This window comes from Lytechinus pictus, chromosome 6 (assembly GCF_037042905.1).
Source record: "Lytechinus pictus isolate F3 Inbred chromosome 6, Lp3.0, whole genome shotgun sequence".
Taxonomy (NCBI): Eukaryota; Metazoa; Echinodermata; class Echinoidea; order Temnopleuroida; family Toxopneustidae; genus Lytechinus; species Lytechinus pictus.
In genome coordinates this window covers 21319815-21345251 of record NC_087250.1, presented here as the reverse complement: position 1 = coordinate 21345251, position 25437 = coordinate 21319815, and the positions used below count along the sequence as shown (strand labels likewise).

The following is a 25437-nucleotide window of genomic DNA, read 5'->3' as shown; positions in this document are numbered from 1 at the left end:
ATGATTAATATTTTCAATTCAATTCAAATAAACATTCATTTTTAAATTTTCATAAAATATAATTTTCGATATGAATTATACAAAATTATTCGTCATAAAAGCAGAGAATTACATTTATAACATATCTGAAGAAAAAATTTATTCTCAAAAATGCATACTTCTTGTCAAATAATTATTTGAAGTTATAATGGTTTTTAACTACAGGACATGGTGTATTTTTTTTTTCTAGCGATGTAATCATAGCAGTTAACACGTTGCTAGTAATTAATGAGTCGCGAAAATGTTTGTGGTGGTGTAAGTTATAAATTTCAGTGTCGGGGGTTGGAATTATGCTTGCTTGTACTTACAGACCTACACCTTTTTACTGTTTATAAGACTGCAGTGCACTTTAAACTGGATCGTTTATTAGATTCTAAGGATAGCTACAGGGGTATGCAAAACAACGATAATACGGTGCAGAGATTTGTTTGTGTTAACTTAAGGCCTTTCACACGTAAATCTTGAATCATCATTATAATGATGATTACTATTGTAATCGTGACTGTGATTATCGTTCGTGATTCTAAACAGGTTCTAGGTTGGTTTAACACGTGCTAAATATTCGCCATTGCCCCTGTTTTTCACTGGAATCATTCAAATTACTTTTTTACCGTGTGAAAGGGCGGCTAATGGTTCTCTGAACGGCATACATTTTTTAGAGCAGGTGCAAGTATTTAACATGTAGATTGGCATGTACTTGGGCAGCCAAGTATGTGAGGCGTTTCAATCAGTAATCTTTGTTACTCAACCCGCCCTTTCACACGACAGAACAATATCATAATTTGAATGATGATTCCAGTGAAAAATATGACTAATGGCGAATGTTTAGCACGTGTGAAACCAAACTATAACAACGAACGCAAATCACGAATTCAAATTCTACCCCGGATGTGAATTCCAGTTAAGTTTCACTACAATGACGGTACGAATTTTACGCGTGAAAGGCTTGACCTCCAAAACATCCTTCGGGGGCGGAGCTTACGTGTCCTTCCAAGCACTTCCGTAGATAATACAATTGTCATGCACTCATCGTACCGATGCAGTGCTTTGATTGACAAGTCACCAAAAACACCTTCGCTTGGTCGGAATTGGAATTCAAATCACAGTTTTCGATTGAGCGTGTGAAAGGTCGGATGATTCTACAGACGAATTGCAATCATTAATGCAATGATAATTCAAGATTCACGTGTGAAAAGGCCCTATGTCAAAAGTACTTCTGTAGTTTGGAAATTCTCAGCCGTCTAAAATAATAAAGGCAATTTGTTTTATTGAATAAGAACATGTGTGATTACGATAAAAATCAATAGAGGATAAGACCGAATACTCTCAAGTATGGAAGATTTTAGAAATATTGAATATTATATATTACTTGTTTAATGACAAGTGTGTTTCTTTAAAGAGCAAGTGAAAATGATAAATGTGCAAAGTCAGCTCAATTTAATGTACCGTATGGGCGCATTTTTCGCTGAAGTATGGTTAGTGTATTATCAGGATTGCAAAAAGTTAAGATTAATACTTTATTTGGAAGATCTGAATTGTATTGATTGTGTGGTTTTAGATTTTGTTTAATAGTGGAAATGTGACATTTAGAGATGGCAGACCCACTGTACTTATGCCACGCCTGCTTTGACTCTACATTTTTTGTAAACATGATATTAAATGGTTCAATGTTAATAGTGCTTTAAATCAGATGTGATGAAAATGATATTTTGAATTCAATTTTTATGTCTGTAAATACTAAATAATCAGGCCCGTATTCTGAATTCAGGTTTAAATTAAACCCTGGTTTAAAGTTGTGGTTTAACTATGGAGAGCCAATTGGGGCACGAATCCCTAAAAGTGCACATCCAATTGTTATTAACTCCTATATACCCAAATCGTCTGGGAATGATAACTGAAGTATTTTGAAGTATTTTTTTTCATTGTGATAGCAAAAAGAAGCTGAATAGTAAACATAAGAGACATACAATGCAAACATAATTTTCGACTCCCCATAATTCAAGCACAGAGTGACCGTGGTTTGACTTCAGAATACGGGCCCCAGTGTTTGAATGTTGGAGTACAGGTTGGTGATTTGAATTTTGATTTAATCTTTGAGCTGCCTGCTTGCTGTTCGTTTTATGCCATTATGATGATCGCAATGTTGAAAAGGAGTCTGTTATGACTGAATGTAAGTTTTACCGTGATTAAATAAATACAATACAATACAATACAATATAATAAAATACAATACAATACAATACAATACAATACAATACAATACAATGTGACAGGGCCTTAAGAGTTGGAGTAATGTTGTTGAATCAAGTGAGTTTATTTATGAGGTTTTGTAAATATTACAGTTTTGCTATGGACCAGAAGATGATATGATATATTTATGTCTTGTTTTGAATTTGATGATTGATAAGAGTTTTTGCTTCAGATCATTGAAGATTCTATAAAATATAAGGTATCTTTATTGTAATAGATTATTAAAAATGGCAGTTCTTGTAGCAATAGTAATAAGTAATATCCAATAATGTAATTAAATGATTCTAAATACTCTCAAACTTATATATGTGTAGGCCTACCTCCAGTATGCATTTCATTTAACTTTATTTTTAGAAGATATTTAAGGTTTTAAGATTTAAGAGTAAGGGTTGCAAGTTAGATTTTTATTTCCAAACTTATTTTGTTCTTGCCTTGTAAGATGACGAGTGTTATCACAGGATAACGAGGAAGTAACTATTGAGAAGCAAGTCAGAGGATTTTCATGTCACATTCGGGGTGACGATGTTCTCGAGAAAAGATATACAATTTATTCATTATCTGATTTGATGATACAGATGGGGGTGTTAATGAATAACATGTAATTTTATAACTGAAGATTTTAATATTATTTACAAATTGAACTTAGAAAGATTATAAATTTCATATTTGTTGAAACACTTAATATTACTACAAAAACATCTATATAAATTTTCAATGCAATACTAAGATGTATATTACAGAATATGACTGCCTTGTAGCACAGTGTACTTACTTATTGTATTTATCATGTCTTTGCAGGGTTTTTGTTTGTTTTGGTTTCGTTTTCATGACACTTTGATCTGGCTGTAAAATAAAAGATCGACTACAACTCAATCTTTTGGCGTCTTGACTGCTCTTTATTGTCCTACCCACGACATATGGAAAATGACCAAACATGAATAACGAGTTTAGCTTTATTCATTAATATAACAGTACTATTTGCACGCTTAACTCTTTTAATCGCAATATGAAAAGTACATAAAAAAATATTTCCCTTTTTTTCCTATGGTTATAAGATTGTTTGTAAAATACAAAGACAATGTGACAATGTCAACAACTAATATAAACAATTCCGTACGTATGACGGTCATTTTATACAATCAGTGTTGAGATGTTTGGAACAAGTTAGAGCTGTTCATGGTTGAAGTAGGATGTATCACATTCATAATCTTATTCAATTCATTCGTGTTTTATCATTGTGTAAAAATGATTGAACGTATAAGTAATTAATCTTGAGCGCGAGAGGGCGCGTTGTAATAATCAATAACACGAATAAAAACATACATCCCAAAGTGAAATTGGTATCAGGACAACTACCCCCTGGACAATCACCCCCCGGACAACTACCCCCCGGACAATTACCCCCCGAGGACAATTACCCCCCGGACATTTACCCCCCGGACAATTACCCCCTGAGGACAACTACCCCCCGAGGACAATTACCCCCCGGACAATTACCCCCCGGACAACTACCCCCCGGACAACTACCCCCCGGACAATTACCCCCCCGGACAATTACCCCCCGGACAACTACCCCCCGAGGACAATTACCCCCCGGACAACTACCCCCCGGACAATTACCCCCCGGACAATTACCCCCCGGACAACTACCCCCCGAGGACAATTACCCCCCGGACAATTACCCCCCGGACAACTACCCCCCGGACAATTACCCCCTATATAGACAAAGGGAGTGCACAGAGTCATACGTCGGCCGTACGTTTGACGTAAGAAGTACTCAAGGCATTCTCGAGTATCTTGGAATCAAACGTACGCCGTAAGAAAGCTGTAAAATTGAGCTCTATCCATAGGCGGATCCAGGGGGGCGAGGGGATCGCCCCCCCCCCTATCGGCAGAGCAAAAAAAATGAAGAAAAAAGGGGGAAAGAAAGAAAAAAGAAAAAGAAGGGGAAAGAAAGGAGGAAAAATAAGAGTTAAAATAAGAGGGAGACGAGTGAAAAAAAAAAGGTCAGGGGATGACTTGGAAAATGATTAAAAAATATATTTCATGTCACTATATTAATTTTTTTCGCTCGCGCTTCGGGCTCGCATAGCCTGTTCGATGAGATACACATCTTGCTAAATAGGCTGATATGTAGCTTAAAATGTCAAGTTTTGAAGTCGATATTACAAAGCATATTTCAGCTCGGACATTATTCATAATTTTGTTTGATTTACAAACTGATTTTTAAGTGCTCTGTTTAATGTCCGTTTTATGGTGTGAATATAACTTGCAGCTTGCGCTATGCGCTCGAATTATTTGATTTGCCAAATTATATAACAAACTACTTAAAACCCCCCTTTTATGACAGTTTACCAAAAATTTCGTCTCACGATTTGCGCTCGCATTTTTGTTAAAAATATATCAACTCACAAATCCTATTCATGATTACAAAAGTGCTTAAAATATCAAGTTTTCAGGCCTCCGTGTCAACACATTTTACTCACTCATTTAGGCTTATTACATTAATAAATATGATAATAAAATTTTCATGAATTCTTAATGACTAAATTGTCCCTTTTCAGAAAAAAATATCGACAATATCACAGTTTCATATGTTTCATATCGCGCTCAGGAAGAGGAATAAGAAAGTTGTCATCATTTTCATTTGATGACAAAATGTCCTTAGACCTAGAATGTCCAGGTCCTAGGTCAAAATAATAATGAAGATATCATTTATTAAGTGCTTTCCACATCCACTTCACAATTTCCATACACAATGCTTTAGATAGTGCTCAAATTCACCATTTTCATACCGGAATATCAAGTATTTTCCGCTCGCGCTTCGCGCTCGCATTGCTTTTTCGATGAGATTAATATCTTGCTCAATATAGGCTGATATGGAGCTTAAAATATCAAGTTTCGAAGTCAATATACAAAACATATTTCATCTCGGATATCGAGCTTTCATTATTTTTTAATTTACACATTGATTTTTCAAGTGCTCTGTAAAATGTCCGTTTTATGGTCTAAATATTAATATTTTTAGCTCACGGTGCTCGGTCGCATTATTTGATTTGCATAGGCCTACTTCTTTATAAATTCTTACAAACCGTCCTTAAAATGCACCTTAAACGAATTGTATACTATCATGATTGCCAATTTGTATAGAAAAAACACTGTATTTGACTATGTCATATTGTTTACAATTTAGTAAATTTGGTACTTAATTTCCTTCTTTAATGTTTAATTGCTTTCACCCAAGAATAATACACACAAACACACCTTGTAATTTACAAGGTGTTCTTGTGTGTATTATCTTTGCATAACGTTTTTTAGCTAACTGTATTAAGTTATAAAGCCACATCTTAATCTGGAATGTGCACCAATTGTTTCATAATTCTTAGCTTCTTGTTAGTTGAACTGTTAAAAAAACAGATTTATAGGTCTACTTGACAGTATTAGTGTTCATAGTTGCGTTATCGACTTTCAATTTTTCTACCTATTAAGGTGGTTTTTTTTACGTTTTATCTATTTGCCTGATTTCTTACCTGAAATTAAACCCAAAATAAATATTAAAAAAAATCAGATCAGTTGGAATCAGGGATATTCAGCATATGTGATTATTATGACTAATCGTGTTCAATTGTTCTATGAAAACTTAGAATGAGGGCCAGTTTACAAATTTTCTGATGTATATATGCATAGCCAAACGGGAGGTTTCGGGTGCAAGCCCCCCCCCCCCCCATTTTTCATGATGCAGAAGGCGCCGCTAAACAAAAACAAAAAAGTAAAAAAGAAGAAAGTGAGAAAACAGGAGAAAGAGCAATATAAAAGAGAAAGAAAAAGTTATTAACGTAAGATAAAGTAGAAAATATTTCGGAAACCTGTGCCACCAACCAAAACTTACAATGGGTCCCGCCTTATTCTAACATTGATGCTGGAGAGAAGGGGGTATTTTCTGAAGGTAATTGTCTGGGGGGTAATTGTCCAGGGGGTAATTTTCCGGGGGGTAAATGTCCGGGGGGTAATTTTCCGGGGGGTAATTGTCCGGGGGGTAGTTGTCCGGGGGGTAGTTGTCCGGGGGGTAATTGTCCGGGGGGTAATTGTCCGGGGGGTAGTTGTCCGGGGGGTAGTTGTCCGGGGGGTAATTGTCCGGGGGGTAGTTGTCCGGGGGGTAATTGTCCTCGGGGGGTAGTTGTCCTCGGGGGGTAATTGTCCGGGGGGTAATTGTCCTCGGGGGGTAATTGTCCGGGGGGTAGTTGTCCGGGGGGTGATTGTCCAGGGGGTAGTTGTCCTAGAACCAGTGAAATTATTGCATAGTGTTGGATTGTGTGCGTGGGTGTTTGTGGGGGAAAGGGGGGGGGGAAGAAAGTGGGAGAGAGAGGAAGAGAATAATTTGTTAAATCAACTTTAGTTCGTCTAATTTAACAAAATGTATATTTTAAGACTAGCCATTCATGTATGGTATTGGATTTTGTGTTTAGGTGTTTGTGGGATAACCCTACTAAAGTAGCCATTCTTAAAACATGAACAGAATCAATGAGACACTACACAAAGTTTTAGTCAGTGTTGTTCGCTACCCATTTAAATCACAAGAATGAAAGAACAAATCTAAATGCCTGATAGTCCAATCTTAGGAACAGATTGAGCGTTTGACGACGATATTGATTGGTTATCGGCATGTTTCTGTTGATAGCAAACTATGGTATTGATCATGGGGGTCTGGATCGAGACAGATTTCTCAATGCATTCGACTGTTCAAAGTAACAATTTCGACAGTGAAACAAATTTGAGCTTTTATTTCTTTTTAGCAAGTGCACACCTAGTTACCAAAATGCGTATACCATTCTCATTTATTTGAATGCATGATAAAAGACCATTATCGAAGATCGAACCCCGGACTTTCCATGTATTGTCAGGCCCTTTAGACCGCTCGGTTATGACTCATTTTATTTTTGTATTATTAAAGTTACTTGTTTTATTTGTTATTTTAATTTTATCAACTATTTTTTTTACAAGTGCACACCTAGTTACCAAGAGTGTGTATAGCATGTTCATTTATTTGAATGCAGGATAAAAGACCATTATCGATTAAAAACAGGCATTGGTACCGCCGCCGAGGATCGAACCCCGGACTTTCCATGTATTGCCAGGCGCCTTAAAACTATGACAATAAAATTGTTTTATTTTATTTTTGTATAAAGTAATTATAATTTTTTATCAATGTTGAAATCAATTTAAAAAAATTTCAAACCAACAATAAATAAATAATATGACAGAAATCTGCTAATATAACAAAGTACTTTTGCTTCAACCATTACCTTTCTTATGAAAGCTGCATTTTAAAGAATCACCCCAGATTAAATAGTCTAAAAAGACTGAAAAGCCTTTAAACATAATAAAAAAAAATAAAAAAAAGATGAATGACTTTATAATCATTGACAGTGCATTTAAAAGTGATGTTAGGCGCCTTAGTCCACTCGGCCACGGCTCCGTTTATTTTTGTATAAATAAATTATATTATTTTTTTTTATTATATAATATCAATATTGTAATCGATTAAAACCGTTTTTACCATTAATTCGTTTGTGTGTGTGTGTATTTGAGTTTTGTCAGACGTGTATCAATCAGATATGTTTATTTACGTCTGGGACCGACCTTTTACGTCACCATCCGAAAGACGTGACCAGGGCTCGTACCTCGAACCTCTGCATCAATTTGTAACTTCCCCACATAGCTTGGATTACAGGCGCACGCCACAACGCCCAGTTGTGAAAACTGCATTTTTAAGAATCGGCCAAGATAGCTTATTAATGAGTGATTAATAACTTCATAGGACACATTCACATTATAAATAAACAAGTTCCATTTTCGCTTTTTTTCTTTTACTTTATAAGTTATAATCGATTGTAAGTCTAATTTTGTTGAGGCACTGAAGCGTTTGGTTAACGTGTCTGAGAATGAATATCACTCTGTTTTGGTCATAATTATTTGAAATGGGCAAGACCAGATCAAATTCACCCCCTCTTCCGATCTCGACTATTGGGGCCTGTAACACACAGGTTATCAACTAATCGCTAATATGAAAGAACAATTCTGATTGGTTCCTCGATAGCCTACTGAATAAAATACGAATGCAACGATGATCTTGATAGGCCATTTCAATCGGCAATTAATCTTAACCTTCGTGTTCCAGTCGCAAAAATTCGCACAAAATGCCTAGGGCCGGCTGTAAACTACAAGGCTGAAGAGTAGTTTTGAATAAATTTGAAGTAATTAATTATGCAAATGACTGTGAAATTCAGGAGAACACTACAAAACCATTTCTATTCTACTGAATAAAATTCATTGATGTTTTTAAACAAGTGCACACATAAATATATAAATAATGCTCTATCATTGTCATGTGTTTGAATGAAGAATAAAATTGTTGATTAAATTCCTTGCTCACGGACACAAGTGCCGTGACCAAGGACACAACACATGACTTTTGTGATCAAGCGCCTTTAATAGACTACCCGGCCAAAGAATTACAAGCCATTTATTAAAATTTGGTTCACCCTGAAAAAGCGTTCATTGTAAAAGTAGCAGTTTGACTTGTGACGTAATGCGAGCAGTTTATCCTCATATCGTATGGTAAAATAATCGGCGAAAGGCCACTTTCTCAGAAAATTTAAATGTAGGTTTTACTGTATCACGAGTACATCAATAGTCCGATTATTTCACATCGGCTCCTAAAGAGAATACAAAAATAAGTCATCTCAAACAAAGTAAAACATTTTAATTTAGGCATTTTATATTAATCAAAATATGAAACAACTGCTCGGTTATGAAATCACATATCCAAAACTTGAAATTATATTCACTTTCTTAATCTTTAATTGATTTTTCGGCAAACCTACAATTTGTGTATTATCATTTCTGTCAAAGCGACCTTATATTGTCAAATCATGGGGAAATTGAATCAATACGAAATTTGCAAAAGGCCAATTGACTTGCATAATATATTCCGTCCGTCATGAGAGCCCGTCGGACTAATGCGATAAAAGTTCGGACAACACGAATTCGACCGAACTCGTGATCGTTATTTAATTCGGGCTATCGCAGTTCTAGTTTCCAACAATCCCAATTCCTAGACTCTTAGCAGGTCTCTTGATTGCTAAACCAAAATAAATAACCTTTGTGAAGTTACATGTTTCAAAGCGAAAACACATTTTTCTTCTGCTTGGTTAGTCTAACTATTGCTCTCCTGTATTAGACCTCCCAGGCATGCCGGCGTCTATTACATAACACCCCTAGGCATATACACCCGAGTGAAAGACTTTAAACCCTTCTCCGTTCTGAGATTGGTCTTGATTTCCCCATGATTTGTCAATGAAAGGTCGCTTTAAGGGTGAATTCCCTCTTTAATAAACAATTTTTGTTTTATAAACGATTTTTTTTAAGGATGTTTTATTGTATTCTCTCAAATCAAAATAAACATTCACATTCCATAAGCAAGTTGTACAAACTATTTGAAACATGATTATAAATTATACAATAAATCCATAACAAATATAATTATACAAACTATACATCAAACTTCAAAGATACTAGAAATTAATACTAATGCGTTTCAGCAATTACAAAATGAAATATTAACAAGATGTATGAATGATAAGAGAGAAAAAAAAAGATAAAAAGTGTTGTTCTACCTCCCAACCCCCCCCCCCCGGTCCCTAGGTTAGGAGCACCCTCCCCTTTTTATGCCTATACTCTACATGGAAGGGACTACAATTCTCCGTATTTATTTATTTTTGTATTTTTTGTGTGGTTTTGTCTCTCGTTGTATATATACCTTTGCCTCACTCTCCCTATATATTCTTTTAATTCAGATTTTCCCATTTCCTTAAATGTAGAGACATCTTACCTCTACCTAGCGCCAGCCTTCTTTCTTCCCATTCTTCTTCTTTAAATTTCCTTTTAATTTCATCCATGGTTATAAGTGCACCCTTTTCCTTCCCTTTGAAGATTAAAAATTTAACAAAGATTAGAAAATGATTGACTAAACGTTCCTTTCCTTCGTCATTTAATTCTACACCTACAAGAATTTCCTCCCAGCTTAAATTGCCCGTCGAAATAAAACCAAACATCTTCTTACAATTATCCCAAACCAAACAAGCATATTCACATTCCAAAAATAGATGGCGATATGTTTCTTCCTCTAATCAATATTGTAATCGATTAAAAAAGATTTCAAACTAATGAAAAATAAAACGACTGAAATCTGCAAAAATACAAAACTTCTTTTCGATTTTTTAAAATATTTTTTAAGGATGTTTTATTGAATTCTCTCAAATCAAAATACACATTCACATTCCATAAGCAAGTTGTACATATTATTTGAAACATGATTATAAATTATACAATAAAACCATAACAAGTATAATCATACAAATTATACCTGTACATCAAACTTCAAAGATACTTGAAATTAATACTAATGCGTTTCAGCAATTACAAAATGAAATATTAACAAGATGTATGAAATGATAAGAGAGAAAAAAAAGATAACAAGTGGAATGCCTCTGGCCGTCTCACCTGCATCACGCGATTCAATATAGCAGCAGTGCTGATTTTGAAAACTACTATAACTCGCACAAGATGTTCAGTGATACTTGGTTACTCTTATTTCCACGTTTTATGAACTAGACCAATACACTCATAGAGATATGATGGCAATTCAACAAATACCCCCAACGTGGCCAAAGTTCTTTGACCTTACATGACCTTTGACCTTGATCATGTGACCTGAAACTCGCACAGGATGTTCAGTGATACTTGATTACTATTATGTCCAAGTTTTATGAACTAGACCAACACACTTTCAAATTTATGGCTGTAATTCAACAAATACCCCAATTTGGCCAAAGTTCATTGACCCTAAATGACCTTTGACCTTGATCATGTGACCTGAAACTTGCACAGGATGTTCAGTAATACTTGATTACTATTATGTCCAAGTTTCATGAATCAGATCCATAAACTTTCAAAGTTATGATGGTAATTCAACAGATACCCCCAATTCGGCCAAAGTTCATTGACCCTAAATGACCTTTGACCTTGGTCATGTGACGTGAAACTCATGCAGGATGTTCAGTGATACTTGATTAACCTTATGTATAAGTTTCATGAACTAGGTCCATATATTTTCTAAGTTATGATGACATTTCAAAAACTTAACCTTAGGTTAAGATTTTGATGTTGATTCCCCCAACATGGTCTAAGTTCATTGACCCTAAATGACCTTTGACCTTGGTCATGTGATATGAAACTCAGGCAGGATGTTCAGTAATACTTGATTAACCTTATGGCCAAGTTTCATGAACTAGGTCCATATACTTTCTAAGTTATGCTGTCATTTCAAAAACTTAACCTAAGGTTAAGATTTGGTGTTGACGCCGCCGCCGCCGCCGTCGCCGTCGGAAAAGCGGCGCCCAAAAAGTGATGTTCTACCTCCCAACCCCCCCCCCCCCCTTTGGATACTAACTCCTCTAGATCTATTGACAAAATTCTTTTTCAGATATAAATGATATTCCTTCCCTAAGAGAAGCCTCTTTGCTATCTATTTTCATATTTCGTTTCCAGCTGACTGGAATAGTTTTATAAATTGACTCTATCAAATGAAAATCATTTATGTTTAAACCCTGTCTTTGGAAGTACGAAAATGACCTTAAGTTTCTATCATAATCCATAATTTTTTTCACTCTGTAAATATTATTTTCACATACCTTTTGGTTAAATATGCATTTCCCTTGAATTCGTACAAATTTATTGTTAAAAACATTTCCTTTAAATGTATCAGATTTAAATCGAAAATCCTTCGTCTCTATCATGTCTATCCATACTTCTAACAAATATATAATACTAGAGACAGGAGAGACGGCTCATTTTAATTTTAATTTATGAAACACCGAAAACTTCGCGCTTCGCAAGGGAGGGGGAAACTCCCCCTCCCTGCACCCATCTCCTAGGGAGCGCGCTTCGCGCGCTCTTTAATTGTTGGCATGCTTCGCGTGCATTTACCGCCCCCTCCTAAATGAAATCCTGGCTACGTGGTTGAGTACTGCTCCTGTTGATTTTGTTCAAATGTCAGTTTTTGTTAATCTTCTCAATTGAAGACTCAATAACCGTAGTAAGAGGGTTATGTCAAGGCTAAGCTATGTTTTTACCAAGATTTTCCAGGAGCACAAAAGCACAGGTCACTCATTATGATGGTGATACTTCGCAAACTTAAGTGTCTCCTTTTGTGTCCCGATAATCATAATAATCATGATAATCAAAGAAATATTTATGTGATTTTAACTTTAACTTTTCTCTATTTATGCTGACATGAATGTCTTTAACAATGTATATTAACGGAGTTTGGAGAAATTAATCTGTTCGGTGATTTTTTGTTGTTGTTTTGTCTGAATGTGCCGAACCCCCTAATACAACCGCATGTCCCGACGATATCATCAAAATTGAATCATAATTTCATAAATTCCGAATGGATGAATATTATATTAGGCTCTGTGCCTGAGAAATACCGATGATAGTTCTTTTCTTGAATGAATATATGTAAATATGAGTACATGTTGAAAATTTTGCAAGAAAACAACAATTTTGTCGGATATTTTATGTCCCGTAATTCTGTGTTATCTCCGTCACAAAACCTAAGGGCGCCATCTACGACATGAAATATGGTATAGATACATTTCGATGACAGTGCTATGATGTTGCAGGCTAAAGATGAAGAAATAACCAGGTGTTCTCCCTGATTCATCTACACAATCTCTCAAAGTTCGTGTTTTTTTAACAGATCCAGGTCGTACCTTTAATCAGCGTCAACTCCGAAGGTGCCGAAATAAATATTCGATAGCAGTTATTTCTAATTTTGATGGCATAGTTAGAGAGATATATGGATATATGTTAACACACATAGGCCTTATGCAATTGTATCCCCAAACAGTTATATCCCTAATGAATGACCATGCAGAAAGGGTAGTTCGTGTATTTTAAAAGATTTAGTACAAGTTTATTGCAATTCCGCTTCCCCTGATAATAGCAAATGACCAACAAATGCAAAGATATACAAAACGAAGTAAGGTATTTCATAATAAGGTATTAATACCTCAAGTAGTTAAACTATTACAACCGCAGAAAACCATTAGCGTATTACTGTAATGTACATAAGTCTTGTCGCAGGTACTGCTGATGAAGTAATCACTTTCTAACTTTACCAAAAATCATCTGATCTGTGATATCTTTCAGATTAATTCTAATGTTTAAAAATATTATTTGGCAGCAGAGAAATTAAATTTAATCTACGCTAATGAGAACAGTGACATAAATTGAAATTCCGGATTACATAAAAAAATCTCTATCGACAACCAGCTTTAAGTATAAAATGAAAAAAATTGCTTCTGTCGTTTTATATATAAATATTTCTCATCTTACGTTTCCTTTTGACTTTAAACATGATAAGATGAACCATGGACAATTGTGGTTGCGGCATTTATATTTTGCCCCCCCCCCCACTGATATTTTGTTGAGGATTCTATTTTCATGCCCGCCTCCCCGCTCACGTCTCCCTCTCTTGTTCCCTTTCCTTTTCTTCTTTTCTCTGCCCTTTCCTTTGTATTGTTGATTGTATTGTATTTATGTCTATAGGCGTATCCCGCCACAAGCCTCAGCTTTTAGGGTATACGCCTTCTTCCTTAAACCCAACATGTATATATTTATATTTTTCATAACAAATTGATTTATGTATTTATGTATGTATGTTACAAGAAAACTATGTGATGAAATAGAAGAAAATAAATGTTTTATTTGAATTGAATTGAATAATGTCAAGTAGGCCTTTTTTTTCAGCTGGACAAAAGTCATGTCGCAATTTACAAATCATTCAGACTGAATCAACAAACATTGCTTCTGACATCACATCAACATCATACTAACTGCAACACCGGGAATTAACACTTTAGTATCTGCTGTGCCTTATTTTGGCCTTGGTCTTGGGAGGGGGTCGTACCAGTTTGTTGATGTAGGCATCAGAATGGCATAAAAGATGGCCTCACGAGTGTTCCACAACTCCCCCCACATTATTTGGCTTCGTTTCCATGTGCTCTCATTCATTCTGCTTCATACATGCTCAATAAAAGTCATGTCTGGAGACTGTGCTGTCCTATTCTCAAGACATTTGATCTTCTTGTGCTGAATAAATTTCTTGGTGGAAGCTGACGTGTGACAAAGAGCTCCATCCTGCTGGAAAATCTGCCCTTGTAGGTAGGTAAGAATGTAGCTGGAGGTCAGAATCTGTTAAAAACCTAATGCTGTAAATGGTCCCATCTTCTCTGCAGATCTTGGGGCTACATCAGATCTGGTGGTGCAACAAAGATCTGCAGAGTACGTGGACAGCATTCAGTATCAAGAGATTCTGACCTCCAGCTACATTCCCTCTTTCAAGGACAGATTTTCCTGCAGGACAGAGCTTCACCTCACCATTCAGCTTCCACCAAGAAATTTTGAATTTCAATGAACAGGCTTTCGATATTTTCAATAAATGTGACCAAGTCTGGGCGTTTTATATATTTTATATAATCATTTATATACATGCCTACGCCTCCTCCTCTTTTGTTATGTCTGTGTTTGCCTACAAATGTATAACCTGGAATCATACATTCATGTTCTTCCTCATTATTGAGCCATGTTTCACAAGTACCAATAAATGACAATTTCTGACCAATTTCATCAAGACAATTAGTGAATGTCTCAAAATTACACTTTAAACTACGGCAATTGAAATTTGCCAAAATCAGATTTTTCTCACCATGTAATTTCAATGCATTTCCAAATTCCGTAGGGGTATAATATTATTTATCAAATTTTCAAAGTACCCATAATTTTCATCAAAACTAGTTTCAGATTCTTGTTCATTTCTTAAAGGCCTACATAAGAAACAATCATTACAAGTTAAGTTACATTGCCTGCTACATAATACACAGCTACAGTTAGAAGACATTTGGCATTACTGAAGGAAAAATATACAAAAACAAGTGGAACGCCTTTGGCAGTCTCGCCTGCATTACGCAATTTAATATAGCAGCAGTGCTAACTTTGAAAACTACTATAAACTACTATATAAATAATCATTCACAAAAACATCATTCATATAATGACATAATACCACGTTCATTGACCATAAATGACATTTGAACGGAGACTTAAGACTGTCAACTACACCAATGTCCACATTTCATTCACTCTATCCATAAACTTTCAAAGTTATGATGGCACTTCAACAATTACCCCAACATGGCCTAAGTTTATTGACCTTAACTGACCTTTGACTTGGTTTTGTGACCTGAAACTCACAGGGGATGTTCAGTGATGCTTGATTACTCTTATATCCCAAGTTTTATGAAATAGATCCATAAACTTTCACAGTTAGGATGGTAATTCAACAAATACCCCCAACACGGCCAAAGTTCATTGACCTTTAATGACCTTTGACCATGGTCATGTGACCTGAAACTCGTACAGGATGTTCAGTGATACTTGATTACTCTTATGTCCAAGTTTTATGAACTAGATCCATAAACTTTCAGAGCTAGGATGGTAATTTAACATATACCCCCAACACGGCCAAAGTTCATTGACCTTAAATGACCATTGACCATGGTCATGTGACCTGAAACTCGCACAGGATATTCAGTGGTACTTGATCAACCTAATGTCCAAGTTTCATGAACTAAATCCATAAATTTTCAAAGTTATGATAGTAATTCAACAAATACCCCCAACTTGACCAAAGTTCATTGACCCTAAATGACATTTGACCTTGATCACGTGACCTGAAACTCAACCAGGATGTTTACTAATACTTGATTAACCTTATGTCTAAGTTTCATGAACTAGGTCTATATACTTTCTAAGTTATGATGTCATTTCAAAAACTTAACCTTCGGTTAAGATTTTGAAAATAATTTTCCCAACATGGTCTAAGTTCATTGACCCTAAATGACCTTTGACCTTGGTCATGTGACCTGAAACTCAAGCAGGATGTTCAGTAGTACTTGATCAACCTTATGTCAAAGTTTCATGAACTAGGTCCATTTACTTTTTAAGTTATGATGTCATTTCAAAAACTTAACCTTAGGTTAAGATTTGATGTTGACGCCGCCGCCGTCGGAAAAGCGGCGCCTATAGTCTCGCTCTGCTATGCAGGCTAGACAAAAAAAAATATATATATATAACAAATAAAAAAATCAAAGTATACGGAATATTCTGTTCAATTCAACAACTTCCAGAGTTAATTGCATTTCATCTGTCATATCAAATCTCTATTTTGATCTAGTAGATGATGAGAGTTGCTTCGCTTCCTCTAGTGATCTAGCGAGTTTCTTGACAGTTTTGCCATTTGAAGCCGGTAACGCCACAAAGATTCGACCATCACTCGACCATGAAGCTGTGACCTTTGTCGACTGTCGTGCTGTTTTGAGTATCCCATAATTTTCAGCCGTTAGATCTTCTGAGATGGAAACTCCAGTACCTTTCAGCTTCCGTCGAGAAAGGAGAATGGTTTGGCGAGCACGATACGAGGTGAGCTTGACTATTCTTGCTCTATGATGAAGACGATCCCTGTTCGAGGTAGATGGTGACGGTGTTAACTTGCTGGCATATGACGTCGAAGAAGAAGCTGAAGAACTCAAAGATGAGGTGTCAGTAACAGCACTAGCAGCAGACGACGAACCCTGGACACTCTCATTACTACGTTGGATGTTACGGATAGGCCCAACTCTGTGACTTCGGTCGATGTCGCCGATACCGATATTGACTCCCAACTTCTCCTTCACGACATTTAGTACAATATTATCAGTATTTTCACGTGAAGATTCTTTGCCCTTATAGACAGGTTCTTGTATAGACATACCGACGAAAAAATGCCTGGTTTTTATAGTGGCCACTGTAGGAAGGTTTTAAGTATAGACAGGTGGCCCCAGACACAGGTGTTACGTGATTTCTTGCCTTGAAAATCGTTGAGCTCATTTGTATTTACTAAGAACAAATTTCCTATTTTAAAATATCACAAGAATAAAAAATCGATAGAGATGAGATTGACCGGATCAATCACTATTGTTTGTACAAGTCCCTTGTCCACACGGTTTGTGCCATCACAACAGATTATCGCTTTGGGTCGGGCAGTCGCAAATACCCAAATGCGTTTAAGCAAAAAGCATCCTAAATTCACGAAATTTAAGGGGTCCATTTTACCCGAGAGTTCGAAAACTTTGTTATAATTTTCACTAAACATTGGGTTAAATGGACCCTACCTTTTATGGATCTAGGATGCCCTTTTCTACCATCTGGGTTGTCTCATCTTGTCGCTTGATACCGATAACTTGGTCCAATTATATTTTATTGTTATAACCTTTTTTTACAGCGGGTTTATTTTCTAATTATTATGTTAGAAAATACCCACTTAATCTAATAAATACAATAATAGACGAAGTGTATTGTAGGCCGAACTAGACCGATTTCATATCCTATCAAATGAGTTTAGAATATATTATAATACGCTTTCTGACATGTAGACCAACTTCCTGCATGCCAAAAAATAGAACATTATGAATGATAAAAAAAACATCAATCCAAATATATTATAATTCATCACTATCATGTATCGACATGTCTGATTTTTCTCTCAAAGTTAAAAAACTCTCTTTCTGGGTCGCAATTCTATTTAAAACTATTAACAACTCTCTTTGTGATTTCGATCCAAATAAAAGAATATACCACAAAAGAAATATCATTAAGATTTTGACCAAATATATTTGGCGAAAGAAAAACAAAAGCAATAATAAACATGAAGAGATAAGTTTGAAATTACAGAGTATCATCATGTTTTAAATAGAAGAAAAATACAAGCAAAAATCGGGCGGTATGAAACTTAGCAAATACGTCGCAATCTTACTATTTTCGTTTCATTTTGGTGCCTTAAGTCTGTGTGTATAAATTACTTGCTAAGGAGTGTTGAAAATGTATTGGAGTATTGTATTTGTTTTATGACATCTTATGACATGTTTTATGGCATTATATTGTGTTACTGCATACATGTACCCCACAGATTTTCAATAAAGGAACCCAGACCTGTGGAAGGTTATTAAGAAAAAAAATTATTGAACTATAATTTTAAACAGTTTGAGATTGCCTTTATTGTACCTTACTATGACTTTATATACGCTCCTTGAAATCAAATGCAAATTTGATGTTAAAAAGAGAGTATATGACACTAACGACCGGCCCAGTATAATTTTACACCGGGAAAATCTGGAGGATGTTTATTTTTCGTTTTCAATGTTTTATTCAGCTTTTGGTTACAATAGACTTTCAAGAATGAAATTATTGATCACAATTTTAGAAGAATTGGCCCAAATTAATTATGTTTTATCGAGTATGTATCCGATCAAAAAGAAATTGCAAAAATTGACAACTTTATTCTTGTTTAAATCTATTAGAATTTGGTTGTAATAGACCGCTTTTATTTATCGGACAAATATTTACCAAATTTTTTTTTACTTCGACCAATCTTTTTTATGAGTGGAAGGAAACATTTCATAGGGTACTGTAAGAAAAAATATCATAGATGTAGGATAATTGTTTACTTTTGAAATATGGGGAAGGACCCCCGTGATACCAGAAGACTTTAAAAATTATCATGGATAATAAGTTAATTAAAGGACGGAAAGCTTGATAAAGTTGGCTATGCTCTAAGCTTTGTCTTCCTATCAATTTATACACACCTTTGATATACTTTCGGAGGGAGTATTACTTACTTTTATTCATTAATTTTTTCAATCTTTCCCGAGTAAAGAAATCATTGTGACTGTCTTTACAGATACTAGCTAAACAAAGGAATCATTGTAGTTATAATTCTTAACTATTTACCTTCCCCGAAATTAGAGGTTGCATGCATGCCGGCAAATGCCGTGGAAAAATAAAGATATATATAATAAATGAGCACAGCATCAGAGTCATCGAGGGTCGTCCCTTTTCTTTGCATTTGTATTGAATGATTATTTATGCGTACGGCTCAGCAAAACGTTCCTGGATCGAATCGCCGCTTGGTCTACCAGCTAAATGTAATTGTTCTCTTTTGTAATATTTCAATCATATTTCAATCACTAAATGATTGATCACACTGCCCTGGGAAAGGTTTAGAAATAGGGGGTGCTGGTTTGTTAAAAAGACCAAGAAAAAGGGTTTCACTTCAAATGACCATGATGCCAGGGGATTTTGTTCAGAAGAAAAAAGATGACAAGAAAAAAGAAAGATTTATTCCAACACAGAACTAAATTTAGTCTTTAAAAATTACAACAACAATAATGATAAGTAGATAAACATTTTTCTCTCTAAAAATGAAGAAGATTTTTGTCAAACCTCTACATTTAACATACCAACCAAATGTCCAGGGGTGCTGCTTACGGTGTACAAAATATCCAAAAGCAATCCCGCTTCCCAGGCTATGATCGTCCAGGGGGGTGTTTCATCAATATTTTCGTCCGACAACTGTCAGCGCTGACTAAAATTGTCAGCGCTGACAATTTAGTCAGCGCTGACAAAAATTCGTTTCATCAAACTCTCGGAGCTTCTCTGACTATTGTCAGTGAATTTTTATTTTACAAATCGTCTTGAACGAGGTTCGCTGACTAATTAGGCCACGCCCACTCCCAAAGTCGTGAAAAAGATGTAAAATTGGTTGATGTTTTCGCCGCGACCATTTGAAATGAAACGAAGAAATGAGAAGAAGCGAAGGTCCTCGTAGAGGTGAATGAGGATTTTACCGTAAGTAAAACCCTTCAAAATATCCTTCATATTGTATGTAAGGTGATTGAATTATTCGTTGTGCGTGATTATCAAATGAATTACAAGAAAAGAGGATCTTCTGGCAGGACCCCTGTCGATACGATCGGTGAACTTGACAGTACAAAATCCAGTCTCGTCCCATACCCGTGTTTCTGTGTCTGTAGAACTATCTCAGGTCCAAACTAACGACACGGCTCACGGCTGTCACGTTTTTATGATCCGCACATGGCTGCAATTTTATAAATTTTGCAAAGATAATTCTTTATATTGTTCTACCTTTATGTCATTCTATGTTGCAAATCATATTTTTTCATTTCCTTTGGTTTTGGAATAATTTTGTTGCTCGGTGTGGTCGGAGATATCCTTGATCACCAGGCAAACCAGCGTGTGCAATTGTAAATGCACACATATCCAATGGGGCCATCCTAATTCTGTGTTACAGATATTGGAATTGAACAGGAGCTAAATCACATGGTAATTAATAGTGTGAGTGGTAAATTTGTAAAGTGGATGTTCTCAACTATTAATGTAGGCTTAGCCTTAGCAAGTCACAAGTCGAATGAAGTGAAGGCTCTCGACAGCTGGCGAGGATTCGGGGGGGGGGGGGGGTGATGCGATTGTGGCAGAGGTGCGTTCACACCCAATAAAAATTAAAATCTAGATATAAAAAATTATTAGATCTAAGTTTTAAATAGTGCACCCGGCCCATGGCCGTACTAGGCCTAGATCTATCTTAAATTATCTTTGACTTTGCGCACCCAAGTGAAATGAGCCATTGCATAGCTCCCTTTTAAAAAAAAGATTGATCATCCAATTTGGGGGAGACGAAATAATGCTCTTCATTTGTGTGCGATTATGAAGTTTGTTTTGCTTTTATTTTTCTAAGTCAATTTTTTAGACAAATTACTATTTAGCATGAATCTGCAATAGCATCGGTGTTATTGGGGTAAATAAATTAAATTATTGTTGATAATGTCTCTTAATCTATTTTTTGAAAAATACTGTCGTACCTAACCTTAAATAGCATGTAAAGGTTAAAGGTCTCTTCATTAGAAAAAAATATAGGAGAATATGGAATGGATCTCATCAATCCCAAGTATTTTTCTGCCTTGAATCTCATATTAAAGTTCCATTGAACAAAGGTCACAGTCCAGAAATAGTTGACAGTTTGATGGGGATGCAATTTGCTGCAGTTATGAATTAGGAGCCTATTCATATTTTTTATTAATTTGATCGTGGCTTTTAACCGGCAAGGTATCCAAGCGCTATTGAGTTAGAAAAAAACTTTTGTTTTTATTTTTGAATTAAAAAAAAAATTATTGAAAAAGCTGTTTTACTATTTTGTATGGTTAATGTGTTAATTACCGTCTTGTTTATAATCAATTGAAAATTATATGAATTAACAAGGATAAATTGTTGACCGATTGTTGGTAAATTCTATAAATTTCAGGATAATAAAAGAAGAAAAATGATTGGTATATTCGATCATTCCCCTTTAGGAAATGTCAACAATATTCATTGAAAGTGCAGTATTTTTCAATGATCACTGTAAATCTACATATTTTCTTTGCTACATGTATAACAATGTGATATTATTAATATTTTAATTTCAGACTATGGACATTTGAACAGTATGCAGAAGAAGACGGATCTGGAACTAGAAAGCAAGGCTCTGACTGGTCTACTACAGCAAGGAATGTGCCAGCGGCCAATCTGATGAACATGTGACAGAAGATTTGGCAATGGGTGAAGAAATACTGAGATTGAAATGCAACCACAGGTAACATGTAGACTAGTAAAATGCGATAATGATTAAAAAATAATGAAGGATATTGTTTTGGTTGCAGAATGTTAAATCATAAAAACCCACATCAATGACAATGAAATCGGACTGTGACCAGATTTTCTATTTAAAGTCAGTTTGAAATGCAAACATTACATAAGCATGAAAGACATAATAGATTCAATATATTTTGCATGTTAGCTGCAGGGTCAGCAGAACGGTTTTGAAAGTGAGGGGGCTGAGCCGAAAGTGGGGGGGGGGGGGGCTGACCAATGCAAAAAATCATAAGCAGATGGTCAATTTTACATTTTTGTACATGGTTTTGGAAAACAATGCGGGAGCTGAAAAATATGAAATGACCATCTGGTTATGCATGGTCAGCCCGCTCACTGTAAAATCCGTTCCGCTGACCCTGCAGCTAACATGCACCCCCCCCCCGGTTTCCGGAGCCCCTGCTCTCACCCCTCAATCCATTTAGCACTACTTGCTCATGTGTATGTACATACAAGCTACATTGTGAGGAATAATTTCACTTTTTAAGTTTCTCAGCCAGAGCATATGTCATTTACTATTGTTTGTATTTTTTATTAACATAATAAAAACTTGAACCCTTTATTAACCCCCTTCTATATGAAACCTGGTAATCAAAAGATGTTTTATTTCCTGTTTTTAGACATGTACATATACATGTGAGAAGAAATACCAGATTATGGCAAATATTTTAATGAGTTATTTCAATACTATTTTTCCTTCAGGTGGAGGCTTCAACCAAACTTTTCAGACAGACATGAGATACAAAGTTACACAAGTATAAATGGTTGAAGGTTTAGGAGAGCCAGACAAGAAGGCAGGAAATGTGATGTCACTTGTAAGTTAAAACACACTTAATTATGACTGCCTCACTTTGGCGAAGAAAGTAAAGTCACATTAAAAAAAAATATTAAATTACTGGTACTGCTCTCTTCTTTATTTGGTCTACTCAAATATTTGAAAACAATGACATCTATAAGTGCTTAGATGCTTAATTGATTAATGGTGATATTTATTGGACAATATCAATCAATGCTAGATGGTGTGACTTGCTTTCTATTGCCAAAGTAGTAAATGAATGTTCCATTGTTCTGCATTCCTATTAGACCCCCCCCCCCGCCTCATCACCATCTGCTTTGTATGGGAGTAACACTGGAAGATTACCCCCCCCCAAAAAAAAAAAAAAAAAAATTATATCTCTTGTAGGCCTGTATAAATGTAATGCCTACAAAAGCAGTCATGAAACCTCATTAATTCAAATGATCTTGGTAGGGGGGGGGGTGCCTCAGGATCTTGCCTGTTGATTGTGCACTCGCTTCAGAAATCATGCTGCTGTTCCTGATGTTTTTTTTTTTTTTTTTAATATGATAACATCACTCTTGCATGAAATCAGCATTTGGCTCAAGAAATAAAGACCAAATGTGATAATTTTGGATTTTGACTCCCTTTCTTTGGTAAACCAATGAGAAAAACCCAAGTCATTAAAATCAATTGTGTATAAAAAAAGAGGAAATTTTAATCATTTTCTTATGCATTTCTTTGTTATTAACTTTTTTGTTTTCATTGTTTAATAAGGCTTTGGTGACAATATTTTAACCATTTAGAACTTAAAGTTCTTGTTTCAAACATTAGAAATAAAAAAATGTAAGTTTTAACAATGATAATTAAATTAAGAATAAATGACTGATATCAATAATGATGGAAATTGATATCTTTATTAATAAAATATCACATGCTCTATAAATTAAATCCATTTCAGTTACTTCAATGAACATGGACAGCAGCAGGAGCAACAACAGCATCAGCAGCTGAAACTACAACTGCAGTAAGAGATGCAACAACCACACCGACAACATCAACAGCAGCAGGAGCTCCAACAACCATGCAGGGAACATCGGGCGCAACATAAATAACTTCATCAAGAGATGCAACAACCACAGTGGTAAACATCAACAGCAGTAGCAACAACGACAGTAGAAACAAAGCCAACAGCAAGGATTCTAACAAGCAATCATACAAGCAACAACACAAGCGACAACATCAATAGATGCATCAGGAGATGCAACAGCCACACTCGTAAACAGCAGCAGTAGAAGCGATGACAACAGCAACCACACAGGCAACACCTTGAGCAACATCAGTAGCAAAAATAACTAATTGCACCAGGAGATGCAACAACCACACCCACAACACCAAGAGCAGCAAAAACACCCAGCAATTCCAGCAATCACGATGACAACAGCAGCAGCAACACCAACAACACTAATGAACATTGAAAAAACTTGTACAAAAGTCAATGAGGTCGCATTTTCAGACATTATCAGACATTATTGATTAAAAAATGCACAATGATTTATTTGGGTTAAAGAAAATTATGTTTGAAAAAATGTGTACATTTGAAGATGTTTCCTATGTATTGATTGATATAATATAGTTTTAAAGATGAAAATATTATTCATGAAATGTCTACTTTTTATTTGTCATTGACTAAAAATAAATACATTTTCTTTGAATTTTCTCAATGAAATGAAAAATAAGCAATTTATCAAAATTTTATATTCAAAATCAACTGAAATTGATCGATTTTAGCTGCAAAGGCCCTCAAAAGGCTGATTAGTCGGTGAAAATTGGATTAGTCGGTGAAAATAAGTTTTGTCGGTAGGTGAAGGCCACCGACAAAATTAGTCGGTGGTTTCCAATAATTTGTCGGAGAAAATCACCGACAAATTTTCATGAAATGGAATTTAGTCGGTGATGGCAAAATTGTCGGTGAAAATGAAATTAGTCGGTGAAAATCACATTTAGTCGGAGAAAACCACCGACTAATTGTTTGATGAAACGCCCCCCAGGTGTTTGTATTTAATATTATATTGGATGCAGCAGTAAAGTTCCAGGGTCTTTACTTTTATAGAATCCGAACAAGAACCTCGATAGGTTTACCTGGCAAAACACGATTTTTATTGATTTACTTAAGTTACAAAACGTTTACCTGGCAAAACACGATTTTTATTGATTTACTTAAGTTACAAAACCAGTGACGAACCTGGGAATGCATGCTTATTGTCATTCAAATATCTAAATATAATAATACAGACGACATACAAATAAGGACAAAATATGTAACCCTAATCGTTCGTGTCTAAGCTTTCCCCTCAGTATTCCATGTGTTTTCCCCGCCCCCTAATCTGTATCTATCTCTCTACTTCTCTCATTCTGTACTCTTTCTCCTTTTCATCGGTAAACCTGGTAAAGCTTTTGATCAAAAGAACCAGCCAGACAGAAAGGAATGCTATTAAAAACGAGAAGTAAGAAGGGTGCAGTTTCATTTTGCTTCTGATAAATTGAATGAAAAATAGCTTTCCTTTGATTTCATTCAAAAAGCCGTCACGCTACAACGCAACCAAATTCGTAAAAAACATTGTTAGGCCAATAACGAAATTACGATATGATGAAACGCCTAACCGTGA

At 35.5% G+C, this 25437-nt stretch overlaps 1 long non-coding RNA gene across 1 annotated transcript; it reads left to right on the top strand.

Moving 5' to 3' along the window:
• Positions 1–20036: 20036 nt before the first annotated feature.
• LOC129262842 (uncharacterized) lies at positions 20037–24276 on the top strand. The gene is made up of 4 exons (XR_010293823.1): positions 20037–20136; positions 21771–21937; positions 22696–22808; positions 23730–24276. It is a non-coding gene; the product is annotated as an uncharacterized LOC129262842 (long non-coding RNA).
• Positions 24277–25437: the final 1161 nt, after the last annotated feature.